Below are 19,468 nucleotides of genomic sequence, written 5' to 3' on the forward strand. Positions count from 1 at the left end.
TTTTGGAATCACCCACTTAAACTGGTTAACTTTAAATGCCTGCCCCTGACGCATGACACAGATCAACACAGTCTGAAATCTGAGAACCCAAGAGGAGAAAAAGTGGGATGGACACCAGATTTCCACTTCCTGGCTAAGCGCCTTGCAGCAGGCTGGCCGAGACACTGCCTTTGGTATCACAGTGTGAACCTGTACTTAAGTGACTGGGTTCTGAAGCAATCTCAGTCATGAAAGTAGCTTTCAAAAGTCAGCAGCATTCCCACAAGGGAGTGGATGCATTTCCTATGGGACCACTTTTTGGTGTTTCTCCTCTATCGGCCCCTAAAGGATTCCGCAGGGCCATCACCAGCGCGCCCGGCCACCTGCTGTGGTGCTCTAATTTGAGTATTACTCACTCAATATTGCTTTTGATCGCGGTACCTTTACCAAAGAATTAAGGTAATAGAAAATTTATGGCAATATTTATAGCCATCAAAAGTTTGCTTCATTCAAAAGCCGGCTAAAGGGCTTTAGACGCGTGCTGTTCAGTTTACTCTTTTGATTGCTTTTCCACTATGTAAATCAATTTGTTAATGTTCCTTACAAAATGCATGAGCCAGTTATACTGACAAACACACAAAGCTCATTCGTAATTAGCAGTTAATTAGTAAGAAGGAACAGATGCTGTTGGAGTTTCAGCAGGCGAACAGGTTCTGTAAACAATGCTTATAAATCTAAATGAATTTATTAACCACAATACAACTGTCAACATTTTGTTGGCAACCATACAAAATATGGCGGAATCCCCAAAATGTCTTTACAATGTATTAATAATCATGGTGACAGCCGGAGCCTCTCCAGTCAGTGATTGGCTCTTGTTAGCCGCCTTCTTTGTCTAAGAAGCAGTATCAAAATCATTACTTTCTACTTAATCTTTGATACACACTTATTAGTAAACTACATGAGCAAAGCTTAACATGATACAAACTTTTTGCAATGGAGACATGATTTTGTTGTAAAGTGCCCAGCACAGGGCTAAGCACCAAAGTCCCAGCCATCTCCAGGAACTGTGTCCATGGAGAGCCAGATATGAACCCCTCGTCCTCCTCGGAAAAGCTTACACAATGTGCCAGGTACTTTAACAAAGTAATGGACAAAGTGCTAAGAGGCCCACAGGGTGGGGCAGTGGGCAACTTACACCACAGATGAATAACAATGGTTACACAAGAGAGGGGCTACACGAGCAACATCTGAAAAGACAACAAGTTTACAAAACAGACAAGACGTAGATGAAGGAAGAAAAACGCTCCAAGCTGAGGAGCCTTTCTGGCAGGTGTGGCAGCGCAAGACACACTGTGTATTTGAAAACCAAGAAAGTTGATGGCTAGGAGCTCTGGGGAGACTATCTGAGACCAGACCAGGGCTGGGGTGTGCAGGGCTCCTACGCCTTCCAAGGATGATAAACATTTTGGTGCAGGCCATGGGGAGCCATTGAAGATTGCAAGCGAGGCAGTGACAAAATCCAGCTGGCACTTACTGAAAGCCACCTCTGAGCTCAGTGTGGGAAACGCACGCCCGGGGAACACATTGAGGGCACCTGTCCATCCACTGAGGCTACTGTGCAATCGGGGAGAGCAGAAGTAGTGAGAATCGGGAACAGGGGAGGTGTGGGGCCGAGGGACGGGGATGCCAAGGCTTTAAGCAAGACTCCCTGCTCTGGTTTCTGCAGTCATTCCTGTCCACTCCAACTAACGAATCACATGTTCTCATGATGTTAGCAAAATGCTTCTGCAATTTTCTGCGTGGAGTCTGTCCCACCTGCATGGCATGATTAAGACAGGCTCTCCCTATGGCAGAGGGGCCTCGTCCTCCACCACTGGACCCAAGCCTCTAAGGGCCTAGATATTCCGCACAAGTGCCCAGAAGTCAACCTCTCTTTCCACATCCACCTTTCTCCAGATGCCTGTCTAACTTCGGAGCCTCTTGCTCTTGGTGACCTTTTATTTAAATGACATTTTCCTATCCTTTCGCGGGGACCTCGCAGGGACCTTTTTTCTAATGGTCTGCTAAGTGAACAATTGGTGAAAATGAATGTGAACTCCAGTGGATGGTACCCAAAAAACTGACATTCCAGGTAAAATATTTTCTCAAGGCAGGCACAGAATATGTAAATTAAGAGCCATGATTCTGGGTTAGGCTGTGGAGGAGGACAGGGATCTGCCCTCCTGCTGCCCACAGACCCGGCTCTGTGGCCTGGGTGGGTGCCGCCCGGTTCCCACACAAAACACGAGGACAGGACGCAGCGGGGGAAGCAGTTATTCCAGCAGGCAGGGACAGAGGATGAACCAGGATACACCCTTTGAAAGAGCAGAAGGCACATCTGAATCTGCAGTGCGATCCTGTCCCCATGTTCTGTCTGACACCGGTGTGTCCCTATGAAATGAAAGCCTGCACCTCATGCTATGCGGAAGAACATGCAGAGACAAAAACCCCATGGCCAGCACACCTCTGTGTACCTGTGGACGTAGCTAAAGAAAACCTGGAACTTTTCTCCCACAAGGCACCACATGGGGTGCCCATCTGACCACAGTGATCATGCTGAGAACTAACCGTCAGCTGTTCCAACCGGGCAAATGAGAACTCAGCATGCCCACGGACCGCATGGAGACACAGCACTGGATTTCTCCAGACTGGCCTACATGGAGAGGGCTGGCTCAACCAGGATGACAGTTAACATGTCAGTACTGGACAAAGAGCCAGGGCTGCTACTATGATGTTTTACAAAATATGTGAGATAATTAGTGGGTCATGAAATTAGTGAGCTGCAACAGAGCTTTAAAAACAAACAAACAAACAAAAAACCAGATTGGAGGATTGGAGTCAGATGCACTTAGGATCATTTCATAGAACTTTTCTTTCAATTATACACATGTATTCATAAACATGCACACATATCAGTGTGTGATCCCATTTTATAACCGTATTTGTAATGGGATCCCATTTGATAAACATATTTAAAGGTTTACCACTTATTGTTCCATTTATTCATTCAGGATATATTTCTTGAGCACCTTTTATGACATTCACTGTAACGAAAAGTCAAGATTTCTACCCACATGGAAGCCAGGATAGGCGGGATCCAGAGTGACATTAGCAAGCACTCCGAGGAGGGGGGCCGGGTGACGGGGACAGTCAAGGTGAGCATGAGGGCCTTGGAGAGTGGGGGTGGGTGTTAGGTGTTTCAGAGAGAGTGAACTTGAACAGGGGTGCAAACTATGGGGGTAAGCACTTTCGTGCCAGAGTAATGGCATTAAGGGGATGACTTCTATGTTTTTGTCCATCTACATCTAATTTTGCTACAGCAAGCAGGTATGATTTTTCTAAGTTTCTAAAATAATCCTGCCCAGTCCCTTCCTTCCTGCTCATTTGGCCACGTGTGGTCCCTCTCCCATGCCTATGCGAGCCTCCGCCATGGCCCTGGCATCACTCAGCACGGCAGCAGGCCAACGGTGCTTCCACAGCACTGCTCCAACAGACAGCGCCTGCAGCACCCAACAGCATGCTTGCTGCCTGTACCCTCGGGTCCTGCCAGTGCCCCTCCGGAGCCAGCTGCTCTCTGGCTTGTCTCTTCTACCATGCTCCCCGGCCCACCGGCCCCCTCCAGGTCTTGTTTCCTTGTGATGATGTCCGTGCCCTGGCCGTCAGATGTGACACGGTCTCAGAGCCAAAGGCTCTGGCCCTGGGTCAGGGCAGTGGCACAGGCTACTAGCTGCCTTGGGGCTGCCAGTCTCCTGTCGTATACCCACGAAGTAGGGGAGAGACCAGCCTCCTCCTGGCAGCCTGGTCTCTCCCACCCTCTCTCTCATACACAGAGTATTGATCCATGGGATCTGGGTGCCAGCTGCCCACCTGCCTTCTAATCTGTGGGGTTGAACATTCCTCCACTCCCAAGGCTCAGCCAGGCTTGGTTTGCACGTGGTCACTTCAGCCAATAAGCACAGCTGCAAACAGGCAATGACTTCCCCAGCTGTTAATTACAGATGTTAGCACTGACACGGGATGGGGAGAATTATTATTCATAAGAACTTCACAGATTCCTGGATGCTTATTAACTGGGACGAAGTCTAGAATGTCTACAATATATAACTTACAAAATGTCACCCATTCTACATTTCATACAATGTATAAAAGTGCTTTTAAGAACTGTATATGCTCCTAAGCAATTATCTCATCGGAAGAGTTGATGATTTTGAGGGTGTGCTCACTCAGAAGGTTTAACAGTGTAGAAATTGTTGAAATTAATTTTACCAAACTGTAAGGAAAATGCTAATGACATATTACAGGCAAAATCAAGCCCAAGATCTACATAAACAGCATATCAGTAAGCTGGAGAACCTCGAAGGAGAACAATTATTAGGAGGGAAAAGAAGAAAGATCACAAAAATGAGAAGACAAGCTACAGACTGGGAGAAAATATCTATAAAAAACACATCTGAAAAGGAATATTATCCAAAACATACAAAGAACCCTTAAAATCAACAATGAGAAAGTGAACAACTCAATTAGAAAATGAGCAGAAGATCCAAACAGAAACCTCACCAAAGACGACCTACAGATGGCAAATAAACATATGAAAAGATGCTCCGCATTATATGTCATTAGGTAACTGCAAAGGAAAATGACCAGGGGATACCACTATACATATATTAGAATGGCCAAAGTCTAACACTGACAACACCAAGTGCTGGCAGGATGTGGAGCAAGAGAAACTCTCATTCATTGCTGGTGGAAATAAAAAGTGGTACAGCTACTCTGGAAGACTGTTTGGAAAACTGAAAACATTCTTACCATACAATCTAGCAATCATGTTCTTTGGTATTTACACAAATGAGCTGAAAACTTAGGTCCACACAAAAACCTGCACCCAAATGTGTATTAGCAGCATTAATCATAATTGCAAAAAGTTGGAAGCACCCAAGATGTCTTTCAATAGGTGAATGGATAAACACGCCGTGGTACATCCAGGCAATGGAATATTACTCAGCACTGAAAAGAAATGAGCTACTGAGCTATGGAAAGACATGAAGAAAGCTTAAATGCATATTAGTGATATAAGCCAATCTGAAAAGGTTACACCTCTATCATTCCAATTCTATGGCATCCTGGCAAAGGAAAAACTATAGAGGCAGTAAAAAGATCTGTGATTTCAGCGGGTGGGGGAAATGAACAAGTGGACCGAAGGATTTTTAGGGCAGTGAAACTGTTTATGATCCTATACACCATAGTGGTGAATACAGCTCATTATACATTTGTCCAGATTCACAGAACACACCCCAACAGTGAACCCTAAAGTACAGATGGACTGAGGGTGACAAGTGCTGTCAGTGCAGGCTCATCGGCTGCAACAGACTGTGGGGGACAGTGGCAGAGGCTGTGGGTATCCTTCTGCTCAGCTTTGCTGTGACCTAAAACTGCTCTAAAAAAGAACATTTACTTTTTTTTTTTAAAGAACAGTGAAGCACTCTGGACCAATCTAGTTAAAGTCTCGAATGTGATTCCCTAACAGCTGTCATCAGTGCAGAGAGCAGCCAGCGGGTGCTGGTACCACTGTGACTCTCACGGGGTGTGCTCCTGGGCCACGCTTGTGACATCTTATAAAGGTAGCAAATGCCAGCCCCGTACAAGGGCTTCCCAGGTATTGCCTACACCTGTGACACACAGGTGAGGAGGCAGCACCCATCAGCATTCTCACAGGAGTCCTGACCATCCAGTCCCACTCCTGCTTAGCTGCAGACAACTAACCAGCTAATGACTACTCTATTAGTTAGAAGTTGACTACTGGGCCTACCGAGAGGTGTACCTGAGAAGAATGAGGCTATCAACAGCATCCAATAGAAGTAAAATCACTTAAAAATTCCGAGGAAGAAATATCTTATAAATGCTTTTTCCACCTGCTGTGAGGAACATCGGGAGTGCCGTGTTAGTGGCTTGGGGCCGCACACCGTCCTGGGCTGGCCTGGAAACCTCAAGGTGCAACCCCCACTGCCCACCAACATCGCTTCCCCCAACAAATAAACTCCAAGCCCCCGGAGCCCCCAAAGTATCTCACAGAGTGCTCAGCACACAACACTTCTGAACTGTAAACTCCCTGGTGCACACGGACTTGATGAAAGGGCACCCTCTATCATCGGCTTTCTGATGGGATATTTAATGAAATGAATACTTTGAAAAACAATGAATGGAACTGACGGCTTCAAAGTGCCTACAATCAGAAAATTCACTGGCCTTGATTTGAAGAAAGACAGTGGACACTGCTAAGTGACAGCACACATCTATCTCCTCACTGACATGAGCAAAATATGAAGACAAATTCCATCTGACTTTTAAAATACAACGAATTTACTAAGTAAACCAATCCTCCATGGGCACTCAAACGGTGACTGTAGCCTGGCCCACTGGTGTCATGGGGAAGTCACACAGAGCCAATTCCTACCTTGTCTGCATCTTCTCTGGGCCTCCCAGTCTCGGATCACGGTGGCCTTGCATTGGCAAGTACTGCTTTAGCCCTGGACAACGTCTTCACAAATGAGAATGACTCCATCAGCCACCAAAGCTCTGCATCATGCTGTCCCACCCCGACCCCCAGTCTTCCTTCTGACTGTGCATGTCCAGGTGTCCTGGTCCCCACGTGCCCCCAGTCTTCCTTTGACTGTCCATGTCCAGATGTGCCGGTCCCCAGAGACTACTTGTCACTTCCTGAAGCTCTGCCTGTCCCGGCCCAGTGACACCCACTCTCTATTGCCAGTTCTTCACACCACCTTCTCTGGTCCTTGACCACCCCCTGCATGGCAAACTCCTCAGGGCCAAGCAGCCTCCTGTCTATCTGTGCCTTCCACAGAGCCCAGCACAAAGGGGCCATCCACTACTGCAAGGATGGACGATACCATCAGGCTGAGTCACCACACATTCATGGAATCTGAAGAATTTCCCATAAAGAAGATGCAGAAATACACAGAGTCCAAGAAATTAAAAATCATCTATCACCAACATATAAAAAATCTCCTCACAATATATAACAAGCTAACATCATGATTAATTTTTCACAAGTGAAGGAAAACTACCCAACTGGCTTCATCAGGAGTGGTGGTGAATTCTCCAGCGGCAATTCAGTATATATTTGGCCAGGATTGATTCAGATGTCAAATGCTGTGCCCTTTCTTGCTCACAAGGTCTCAGGCTTCTTAGGAAAGTTAGAACTTGGTTATTAACACGGCCACAGTCTCTACATCCTGAAAATACTTCTCCCCTTGGAAACACAGGTAACCGACTGCTAATGCTGCCCCTATTACATTATGGACATAAACAAAATAAATCCTTGATCACGAAAGTGGAATTCTGACAAAGGCCACTGTGGTCCAGCTCTCTCTCTTCAGAAAATGAAATGCACCATCTAACAGCAAGGCCAGGGGCCGGGGGGATGCACAGAGGCTGCCTGCAAGTCCAAGGTCAGCCAGGCTCTGCCTCATGCCCCATGGCAGAACAAACAGGGAAACACAGGTTGTAGACAAAGTCCTGGTGCCAATCCGCCCAGTCACTGGTGCCCACCTACTCAGTGGCCCAGATGTTAAAAGACGACAGGAATAAAAGAGAGAGATGTGCCTTAGACTGAACTCTGTACCAGTCCACAAAACTGCATCTTAAGACAATGACACCTGACCCCCAAAACTGAGGCTCAGAACTCTGGAGAGGCCACGTCTGAGAGCTGTGCCTTGCAAACGAGGACTCAAGGTCTGTCCTTTCTCGAAGCATCCATTGCACGTTCGAATGGTAAAGGCTGTGAGTCATGCAAAATGACACCCATTATCTTCGTGTGGTTTAGCATGTCCTCAAGGTATCAACCAGGGACATCTGGTGACACCAAGCAGCAGGTGGACCCAACAGTCTTGGGATGGACTTTGAAAATGCTGGGTGAGTGAAAGCTTCTGGAATTTGCTCCATGACACTCCATTCTTAGGGCAACATGCTCTCAAAGTAAGCTTGAGCCTAAATTCTACCCTGGACTACCCTCTACGTTTCCAATTCCAGAGGTTTATCAATTAAGACATACACACCCCTAGGCACGACCTCCTCAGGTATTTTCTGCCTTCTCACAGAATGTGACTCATGGGCAGTTCCATCCAGTGCATAAGTGTTAGTTTACCACACCCAGGCTGAGTGACATTGAGTAAGTGGCTCAACTTCTCTGAGCATTCATTCTGTCTGTGAAATAGGGATTATGCTATTATCCCTCCTAAGGCGGTTGTGAGAATTGAGATTTCTCATTACATAAGTATTTACTGAGAGCTACTCTAGGGGTCTGGGATACACTAGTGACCAAAAAAAGAAATTCCCGACATGGGGTGCTTATGTTCCAGTGGGCTGCCACAGGGAGGGGTCGGCCCAGCACAGATGAATCCTCATTTCACTGAGTTCAAAATACTTCCTCTTCCATCAATTCCTGTACCCAAGAAAGATACTCGAATTTAATCCCATTATTTCCCCAGAAACCTGAGAACAAGCCAGAAAACATCTGTCCCCAGGAAACCAAAATTCAGGATCCCTATCCGCTCTCATCTTTCTCTGGGATACTTGTAAGTCAGTCAAAATGAAGCCCCTCCGTGAGCCGACCTACTGCGCCATCAGGACCCACAGTGGCTGGGCAAGCCTCAGTCCTGGATTCCTGCAGGCTGGCCCGCTCCAGAAACCAGCGCTTCCCAGAAGCCAGCACAGCCTCCCTTGCAGCCCGGCCCTCCCGGCCTCTCCCCTCAGGCATGCTAGCAACATCCCAGCAGGCCCAAAGAATTCCAGAGTGAAGGCAGCCACCCCTGAAAACACCCCTCTATCTTCAAGGCTTACATTTCTCCAGTATTCTGACAGCTTTTAGTAAGGGCAAGCTACGTTAAGGGAAAGCCTCCCCTTAACCTTGGAAGTGTAATTCAATGCCGGTGATGATTCAGCCGTGGATGTTACTCTTAGGCGTGCCACCTGTGACTTATGCTCAGAGGGTAGAATGGGGGCCACGGGCATGGCCACACCCTCTCCCCTTCCTTCCAGGGGCTGCAGCAAAGTATCCTGGCACACTAAAGAACTTTTAAAAGTCATTGATAAGGCTCATTAATGTATCAAAATGTCACCTACTCAATGTGAACCATTAAAAATTATTAGTACAAGTATTAGTAGAAATAGTCATTAAAGTGCAGAAATATGAGAAATATCAAGTAGAAATATTCGTCACCTTGGAGCTATGCCGGCAGCCCTTGCCTCCTGCTCCAAGCCCTTCAGCCACATGGGTCAAGAGCTGTGCCCTGTGGTCTCAGCCCTCAGGTCAAAGCCCTGAAACCTCAGGGTGAGCAAGGAGAGTCTGCGTGGAGAATCAATTTCACTCAAACACTTGGAGAAAAACAGCAATGTAACTCACAAATAATAGAAAGTATATTCAAACACGTGATAGGTGTATGAAGCAGAAAGTAAAAGTCACACATATTTTTAAAATAAGATGTTGCAGCTGTGTCCTCTCATCTTGAAGGGGAACGTATTTCCTCTCCTCTGCAATTTAGGGAGATGCACAAGCCGCACTACAAACCCACCCAAGGGTGAAGAGCTTCCCTCCTCCCCGCTCTGCTTAGGATGAGCCACGGATCTGGTACTGAATTCTCCAACACGTGGAGCCACCGTATCTGAAAAGTGCAGGTACTTTTCTCTAACTTAATCAAAGTTAGTGAAATAGGAGGAAGGAGTTATGAAATCATTGCTTTGGAGGCTGTTTGGCCAAATTTGTGTCTTTTAGAAACGTTTTATGGAGAAAAGTGACAAGACAGCCAGCCACCTACACAGGAACTTAGTGAAACTTTCAGGGTGGCTAATGTTGCAAAAAAACATTTTTAAAAAGATATGGGGAAGCAGGCCAAGTGCAGTAACTCACACCTGTAATTCCAGCACTTTGCGGGGCTGAGGCGGGTGGTAGGAGTTCGAGCCCACCCTGGCCAACATGGTAAAACCCTGTCTCTACTAAAAATACAAAAATTAGCTTTGTGTGTGGTGGTGGGCGCCTGTAATCCCAGCTCCTTGGGAGGCTGAGGCAGGAGAATCACTTGAACCTGGGAGGTGGCGGTTGCAGTGAGCCGAGATCATGCCACTGCACTCCAGCCTGGGTGACAGAGCAGCAAGACTCTTGTCTCAAAAAAAGGAGTGGGAGTGGGGGAAGAAAAAAAGATACGTGAAACGGAGCAATGGAGACAAAAGTAGAAAGAATGAACCTGCAACGCATGGTTATGCAGCTGGTGGTTACCTTTCCTTATCCCTGGTCAGGCCCTGTATCTGCCCAAGCAGCATCTCTGAGTTGGCAGAGGTTAGACTTTTGGGGCCCTTAATAAGCCATGCTCATGAGGAAAACTAGGTTACCCTATTTGGGGGTAACCTGAAAGGAATGTATCAGGGATAAAGAGCATGCCAACGCTCTGCCATCCAATAAGCAAACAGTGTGTTCCTTCTCCTTCTACTGGAGCCAACAACTAACCAAGTGGCTCTTTCATCACAGGGCATGGCGCCATGCTAGCATGGTTTAGCATACCTCTTCCATGGCTGGGTGCAGCAACAATTGAGAGGGTTTCTATTTTTTCTTTCTGTTTTTAATTTTTTGAATACATAGTAGCTGTATATATTTATGAGGCACATGAGATGTTTTGATACAGGCATGCAACGTGAAAGAAGCACACCATGGAGAATAAGGTCTCCATCCTCTCATTTATCCATTGAGTTACAAAGAATCCAATGACACTCTTTATTTTTAAATGTACAGTTAAGTTATTACTGACTATAGTCACCCTGCTGTGCTATCAAATAGTAGTTCTCATTCATTCTATTTTTTGGACCTAGAGAGGGTTTTTATATTTCAAATTAAACACTATTTTTTATTGTATCTACCGATCAACGTGCAAACATATTTATTTGATAAATTAGTAACTGCGTTCAACGTGTATTTAGTTCTAGCCATCTTAAGCTTTTTAATGAAGACATTGCTAAATACATTTTCTGCTTCACCTAACTGAAAATAAAATACTACCATCTACTTTTAAAAGTAGACACTGAAATAATGCTCATGATTTTTGCCCCAGTTAAGCAAAAGCATAATGATATTTATATGCATAAGTGATCACGGGAAGGGCAATAGAAAAAATAACGGACTGGCCTAAAATTAATAATAATAGTTTTCAAAAACTTGTTAATGCTGCTTTTCAGGCCATAAGCACAGCCAACAAGATATTAAAAATGTTTTCCTCAAAATGAAGCCACAGCCACCATGTTGGCAGCTGTTCAAAGGGTCGTTGGATTTTCCATTGGAAATTCAAAAAGATAACGGTTTCTGCATCTTTCACATTAGCAGCACCAATATGTGCATCATTTCAGTGTCCTCTCCCCTTGGTCAAGAAGGAAGGGGTCTAGAGATGGGAGCCTGCATCCAGGAAGCCTGGGAGGCTCCCTCTGACCCATGATGGCTGTCTCTCCTTCTATCCACACTCAATTTCAACAAGGAGAAACAGGTCTCATTTTCTTCCAATATCATTTTCAGTAGCAATCTGCACTTTTCTACAAATGGTCTTTCGTATGGTTATTCTTGCTGAATTGCAAACAATAAGAAAAAGCTTCCATAAATCAAGTCTCCTGAATCTCCTCCACTGTTGATAAGAGGGTTTCCATTAGGCGGAAAGAAAGATCAGAAAAGCGCCTGTAAACGTGAGATATAAAAACATGCTTTCCTTTTCCTGAAATTATCCAAACCCATGAATGCACCGGTTACCTTGATGGGTATACATAAAACAACAATATGCCTGAGAAAAACACAGTTGTGTTCTAGGTGAGTATTTTTTGGTGGCGCGAAAGAATGCGGGCTGTCTGATATAAGGGCACATCTCATCTACATGTGGAATATATTTTTATTGCTCTGGGAATAGTCACTGTTAACTGAATGCAACAACAAAAAGGGGGAAAAGGAGCATGCAGACCCGAGGGAATCACCAAATCAATTAACAAGTAATTCGGGAACTAATTTCTACATTGCCTCTTAGCACAAAATTGTATCTTTAATTTCTCCTGCAATAAGCATCTCAATGATGGTCCTAACACACACTGACGCTGTAAATGAGTTTACAAGTATCTCTTTTTGATTGGCTGTACAACATTATTTCTTCACAGTTCAATGCTACTGTAGCCGAGTGCTCTGAGATATTTAATTATACTGGTAGCTACCAGTTACCAATTTGCAAGACCCACAGTGAGTACAGTACATTTTAAAGAACTAGTAATCAACTAATTAAAACCACTGTCAATCCCAGATACTCCAATTACAAACAACTGCTTTCGAATACACTTAGAGGATTTCTGCATTAAGGGGAAAGGGATCTCGCAGAAGGCCTAGCTGTACCATGGAACGCGGGTGCCACCAACCGAAGACCCCTCATCGTTGGCGCTATTTAGAAAACGTTTCTGCAGTAGTCCCTGGGCGTAGTCCTGTGCCTGAATTTTTAACACAAACAAAATGTTAAGTTATATATGTTTAAGTTAAGTTATATACTGGGAGCTCGGTGCTACGTAAGGCCCTTCGATGTGAAGACTACTGGTTTTAGGATAAGCAGACCTGGGTTTGAATCTTATCTTTGCCTTTTCCAGGCTCTAGGAAATCATGCAAGGCGAGCCTCAGCTTTCTCATCTATAAAATGTGCAGAGGAATGAATGCCACCTAGCCTCACAGGACTGCTGGGAATCAATGAGCCTGCTAGATACATAAACACACAAAGGATGGTCATGTTCTTGGTAACCAGATGCTTTCAAATGTAATGCTTTTTATCTATTCCCTTGCATATTTAAAAAAAAAAAAACAGATAAAACAGCACGAAGCTTAAGGATTCAACTTAGAAAAAGCTGACCAGTCGCAATACAATAAAAGATATCTGGGTCAAAAGAGTAAACAAACACTGTTTGTTATTTCTGTTTTTCTGAGAAGTGCACAGGGAATAAGAAAATGCTGGTGTCAGTGGTGGAAACGGTACTGGAAGAGCATCTGGAAGGACCTTGGACAAGCTCTTTAAGTTCTTTACCCTTCCTGGGACTCAGTTTCCCTAGGTATAAGATGAGGGTCCCGTCTAGCTTTAAAAACAGCATGTTTGTTGGGCAGTTCACTGTAATTCTGGCGCGAGCACAGGGAAAAGCACTCTAGAGCTGGGCGTGGTGGCTCACACCCATAGTCCCAGCTATTCCGAGAGGCTAAGGCAGGAGGTTTGCTTGAGGCCAGGGGCTCAAGACCAGCCTGGATGATATGGGGAGGTGGGGAAGGGCAGCACTCAGTTATTTGGGCAACAATGGGAAGATGGTAGGGAAAAATAAATCTTAGGGTTAATCTATAGAATTATAGATTATAATTGTTAACATAATACATAATGATACGTTACATATCATATAACATGTTAATGTTACATAAATTTATATATGTATACACATACTATATATAGTTTTTGTTCTGTGAGAGAAATTACTTGGGAAAAATAGGTAAGATTCTGAATAACAGAATTCCCAACCTTCATGAATGAAATTACGAGACGAAACCCAAAGAACACACGTTGGTTTGTGGCAGTGCCTTTCTGAAGTGTCTTTACCTAAACAGAGAGCCACGCCTGGATCACAGTGGCACTTGAATTGCATCTGTTGCTTGACAAACATATTGGCATGGCCTGAAAGGAAATCAATAGCCATCCATCCTTCCCTCCGATGTGCTGGGTATCTATGGCATGCCCACCCCTCGGGGTCCACGACCAGGGGCCCCTCTTGTTCAGTTCTAGAACTGCCACCTCATTCTCACCAGATCTATCTGGGAAGGTCCACTCACACTCACCACTCCCAGCTCAGGCTCACTCAGGGCTTCTCCAGCTCCTCTTCACCACTGAGCTTCTTCAGCTTCTCCTCATTCCCAAGCTTCTCCAGCTCCTCCTCACCCTTGGGCTTCTCGAGCTCCTCCTCACCCTTGAGCTTCTTCAGCTTCTCTTCATTCTTGAGCCTCTCCAGCTTCTCTTCATTCTTGAGCTTCTCCAGCTTCTCATCATTCTTGAGCTTCTCCAGCTCTCCCTCACCCTTGAGCTTCTCCAGCTCTTCCTCACCCTTGAGCTTCTCCAGCTCTTCCTCACCCTTGAGTTTCTCCAGTTCCTCATCACCCTTGAGCTTCTCCAGTAACCCCTCACCCCTGGGCTTTTCCAGTTCCTCCTCACCTCTAGGTTTCCCCAGGTCTTCTTTAAGTAACCAACAAGTTTCAAAATCATCCTCATTTACTCCTTCCCTCCAATACAGGAGGAATTAAAAAAGCACTTTAAATTTTATTTAAGACTGTACACATTTATCAGAAGAAAATAGTTTTCATTTTATAAAGCCTACTTATTATTGAGTACAATGTCTATCACTAAAAATGATCAGCACAGCCTCAAAGTATCTCCCCCAAGACATTCATCCCTATCTTTATCAAATGGAAAAATAAGAACTCAAGGGAGAAATCCAATAGGTCTTGCCTTGTCCAAATGACCAAGGTCAATGTCCCCAGGAATAAGACAGGTGGCTGTCAGGTGCCTCCGGTAGAGAGCACCAGGAAGGGTGCAAGGCTTCTGTGGTTTTCCTGCCAGAAATGTAGACCTTCTATCGATTCAGGAGATGACATCCGGCAATCCAAATTAAAGGGCTTTCTACAAAGTAACTGATCAATATTCCGAAAATACTGTCAAGGTCATGGACATAAGAAAGACTGAGGAATTTTCTCAGGGTGGAAGTGGCAAAGTAAATAAAGCAATTAAGTGAAAGGAGGGATCCTGGATTGGATCCTGAGATAAAAAAGAACATTTCAGGAAAAACTGGTAAAATGTGAAGAAGGCCTATAGGTAAGTAACTAGTACCTTACCAATACTAATTTCCTGGTTTTTATAGCTGTACTAGTTATATAAAAATGTCCACAGTGAAGGAAGCTGGGTGAAGGGTATATGGGTTCTCTGTATTATTTTTTGCAAATTTTCTTCAAATCTAAAATTATTTCAAAACAAGAAGTTAAAATTTTTAAAGTTCCCTGTAGTCCCAGCTACTTGGGAGGCTGAGGCAGGAGAATGGCATGAACCTGGAAGGCGGAGCTTGCAGTGAGCGAAGATCGCGCCACTGCACTCCAGCCTGGGTGACAGAGTGAGACTCCGTCTCAAAAAAAGAAAAAAAAAAAAATTGAAAGTTCTGCTTTAAACCTACACCAATTCACTTGTTACTGCGTTCCTATTCATCCAATTTAAAGCCACATGTATACATATTTTCATGTTCCAATTATTATATACAGTTTTATGCTTTCACTTATCCCTAAAGAGTATTCAAATTGGCCATTTTAATGGCTGTACATCCTGGTACTATTCAGTTAGCAATTACCAATTTAACTTCTTGCTTGTTGAAAATTTGAAGCTCCCAGAATTTTAATATTATAAATAACTGCTATGCACACTGTTTTACACTAAAGGTTTTTTTCCCTTTCTCCTAATGAATTATTCCCTTGAGGATAAACTTCTAGAAGACAGATCACTGGGACAAAGTGAATCAAATTTCTTATGTCCATCATGTATGACTGTTAGATTGCCCTTCAGAGGACTGGGTCAAGTTTCAGGACTATAGCAGTATTTCCACAACTCTGGTCCTCCTTATTTTTCTTAGAGTAGGATTTTATCATTCTTTGTTAGTGATAGGTTTTAGTATACAATGATTTCATATTGTCTTAAATCTCCAACACTTCAGATATGAGCAAAGGAAGGCCAACACACCCAACCAGAGCTCTCTGCTTCTCATGGCTCCTCATTGCCTCCTCATTACTTGGCACATTACTCGTGCCTCCACTAGTATTTCTGTGTAGCTGTTTTATATATTTGCATAAAATTAATTTTTACATACACTAAAAATATAAACATTCTTGTTTCTAGCACGAATGAAACCACAGAGGCTGTGGCTGACAGAGACTGAACAATATGGTAAAAACTTGGCAATTACAAAAACAGTTCGGTGTTACTAAAATTTGTGGGTTTAATCTTAAAGAATTCCTTATAAACAAAATTATGTATGTGAAGACATTTATTTAAACAAATTTTCTTCTGTATAAATACTCAAAAGTAGAAAAGTTGTACAAGAAACCAGTTTTCTGAAATTATTTTGGGTCACTGGCAAAAGCTTTATTCTTTGCAGATTAAAAAAAATGTGACCACTTTTGTGTAACCTAAATATACTATCTCAGATACATAAAAGTTGAAGAATGTTGACTTAAAAATTATAATGTTCCTGAAAATACAATTTAATGAATACTGCAACTTCTCCAATGTAACATATTACTTTAAACAAACAAAATCTGTTTTGGTGAAGAAAAGACATTTTAGCCAGGCATGGTGGCTGTAATCCCAGTATTTTGGGAGGCCGAGGCAGGCAGATCACCTGAGGTTGGGAGTTGAAGACCAGCCTGAACATGGAGAAACCTCATCTCTACTAAAAATACAAAATTACCTGGGCATGGTGGTGCATGCCTGTAATCTCAGCTACCTGGGAGGCTGAGGCCAAAGAATCACTTGAACCCGGGAGGCGGAGGTTGTGGTGAGCTGAGATCACGCCATTGCACTCCAGCCTGGGCAACAAGAGTGAAACTTCATCTCAAAAAAAAAAAAGCCATTTTACACAATTAACCTGTGCTACCTAGTATTACTAGCACCAGCAACCTGCCTACCAAATACCCTCCCCGCTGTGTAAACAATGCAGGAGAAAGAACATGTCTCGGAGTGTGCACCACCAGGAAGCATGTGGGAAAGGAGACGTGAAGGATGCACACAGCTATGAACAGGGAAGATAGACAGCAAGATCCCAAGACTGGACGGGCATCGGAGGAGAGAAGAGGAAAGAGAACACATCTCATTGGTTTTCCTGGAACAGACGGCATCTGACACGGGCCTCATGGCTAGAAGATTTTCACCAGCACAGATTAAAGGGGCTGGTATCAACCAAAGTTAAGAGTCATCTATTTGTGAGGCGGGAAAGGAAAGATGCCCTAAGTGACTCCATGTGCCTAGAAAGGGGATCTCAAAGTATGGCTCCTGGATTAGCAGCATCAGCATCACTTGAGAACACAGAAATACAATTTCCTGCCAGGCGCAGTGGCTCACGCCTGTAATCCCAGCACTCTGGGAGGCGGAAGTGGGTGGACTGCCTGAGCTCAGGAGTTTGAGACCAGCCTGGGCAACATGGCAAAACCCTATCTCTATTAAAAATACAAAAAATTAGCCAGGTATGGTGGTGTGCACTTATAGTCCCAACTACTTGGGAGGTTGTTATCAGGATCAATTCAACATGGGAGGCAGAGGTTGCAGTGAGCCAAGATCGCACCATTTTATTTCAGCCTGGGTGTCAGAGTAGACTCTGTCTCCAAAAAAAAAAGAAAGAAATACAATTTCCTGATACTCGATTCTGACCTACTCAGGCAACCTCTGGGCCCACAGGGACTCCGATGAACACTGGAGCTCAAGGACCTCATCTGATCCTGATCCAGGTGCCAGACAGCACAGACTCTCCAGGACAGCCCCGCATAAAACAGCCTGCCTTGCTGGTGCTCCACCAGGAAAGTACACTGTGTACTTGATGCTTGATCTCAAAGAAAAGATGGCCATGGGCCGGGCGTGGTGGCTCACGCCTGTAATCCCAGCACTTTGGGAGGCCGAGGCAGGACCACCTGAGGTCAGGAGTTCGAGAACAGCCTGACTAACATGGTGAAACCCCATCTCTACTAAAAATACAAAACTTAGTGAGGCGTGGTGGCGCGTGCCTGTAATCCCAGCTACTTAGGAGGATGAGGGAGGAGAATTGCTTGAGGTCAGGAGTTGGAGACCAGCCTGACTAACATGGTGAAACCCTGTCTCTACTAAAAATACAAAACGTAGCTGGGCATGGTGGCCCATGCCTGTAATCCCAGCTACCCGGGAGGCTGAGGCAGGAGAATAGCTTGAATCCGGGAGACAGAGGTTGCAGTGAGCTGAGATCATGCCATTGCACTCCAGCCTGGGTGACAGAGTGAGACTCCGTCTCAAAAAAAAAAAAGACAGTCATGGTGAGCACAGGCGGCATGGGGGGGCGGGCGAGAAGCAGATGCAACAGCACAGGCTTTTCTAGAATGTTTCAGAGAGGACTCCTGGATTTGAATCCCAGGTCTTCCACTCACGTGGAGCTACGTAACATCGGTCTCATACCTTAACAACCCCGAACCTCAAACTCTTCGTCTAGAACAGAGTAGCAAGTTGTATCTTAGGTGGGTGGAGGATTAAATGAGGTCCTATGATGAAGCATCCAATGTAATGTACAATATGTACTCGGCATGTAACTACCAGCATTCTTATTACAAGTCTCACACAATAATAATGTGGTTGATTCTGATACGTTTTTAAGCAGAAGGAAAGGTTAGGGAGTAAATATTGCAGGGAGCAGATCGGATTGAACTAGGAGGCCTAGACTTGGGACGGCCCTAAGATGTTAATAGTATTTTGAAATGTTTCTGTTTTCACCAGTCTGCAAACATTAACTATAGTATTAGGTATTTTATAGACAATGTCTAACTAGGAACATGTTTCCCAAACTAATAAACTCTTCTCTTTTTTTTCTTTTTTGAAACAGAGTCTCACTCTGTTGCTCAGGCTGGAGTGCAGTGGTGTGATCTCAGCCCACTGCAACCTCCCCTTTCCGGGTTCAAGCGATTCTCCTGCCTCAGGCTCCCGAGTAGTTGGAATTACAGGCATGCGCCACCATGCCCGGCTAATTTTTCTATTTTTGGTAGAGATGGGGTTTCACCATGTTGGCCAGGCTGGTTTTGAACTCCTGGCCTCAAGTGATCTGCCTGCCTCGGCCTCCCAAAGTGCTGGGATTACAGGCATGACGCACCGCACCCAACCTGAAACTAACAAACTCTTCTACGCCTACTTTATAATATTTACATTCCTATATATTTAATTATAGCTGTCAGCTTTGGTACCAAGGCAATAGTGTTTTTTGGTTTCAAAACTTGGCCTTCAGTGAGTCGGTTAAAAGTAAATTCTTTTACTTTTAGATGCAGGAAAGGAAAAAGTGTTTTTGCTACTCAAAACTATCTGATAAAAATGTCATTGTCTGATGACTTTCCTGAAAAGCCTCAAAAGAGGACTGTGAAGACTTCTTAAGCCGCCACCTTCTTTGGAACTTGTGGAGCCAAAGGCTCTGGAGTAGGCAACAAGCAGAACCATGTCATCAAGGGGTGTGTGAGGGAGAGCCACAGTGACAGTCTTGGGACAGAGTGCACAGTCTGGGCTTTCCTGATCATTTCTGGGAAAACATGTCTGGTCTAAGAGCCATGCCAAGTGCCGTAAGTTCCACGGTTGCTGTTTCTAAACAAAAC

At 44.6% G+C, this 19,468-nt stretch overlaps 1 protein-coding gene across 9 annotated transcripts in view; it reads right to left on the bottom strand.

Moving 5' to 3' along the window:
* The window catches only part of AGAP1 (ArfGAP with GTPase domain, ankyrin repeat and PH domain 1), a 642,705-nt gene that overhangs the window by 297,676 nt on the left and 325,561 nt on the right, over window positions 1–19,468 (bottom strand). The window lies entirely within an intron of this gene.

Source organism: Hylobates moloch, unplaced genomic scaffold, assembly GCF_009828535.3.
Source record: "Hylobates moloch isolate HMO894 unplaced genomic scaffold, HMol_V3 SCAFFOLD_1, whole genome shotgun sequence".
Taxonomy (NCBI): domain Eukaryota; kingdom Metazoa; phylum Chordata; class Mammalia; order Primates; family Hylobatidae; genus Hylobates; species Hylobates moloch.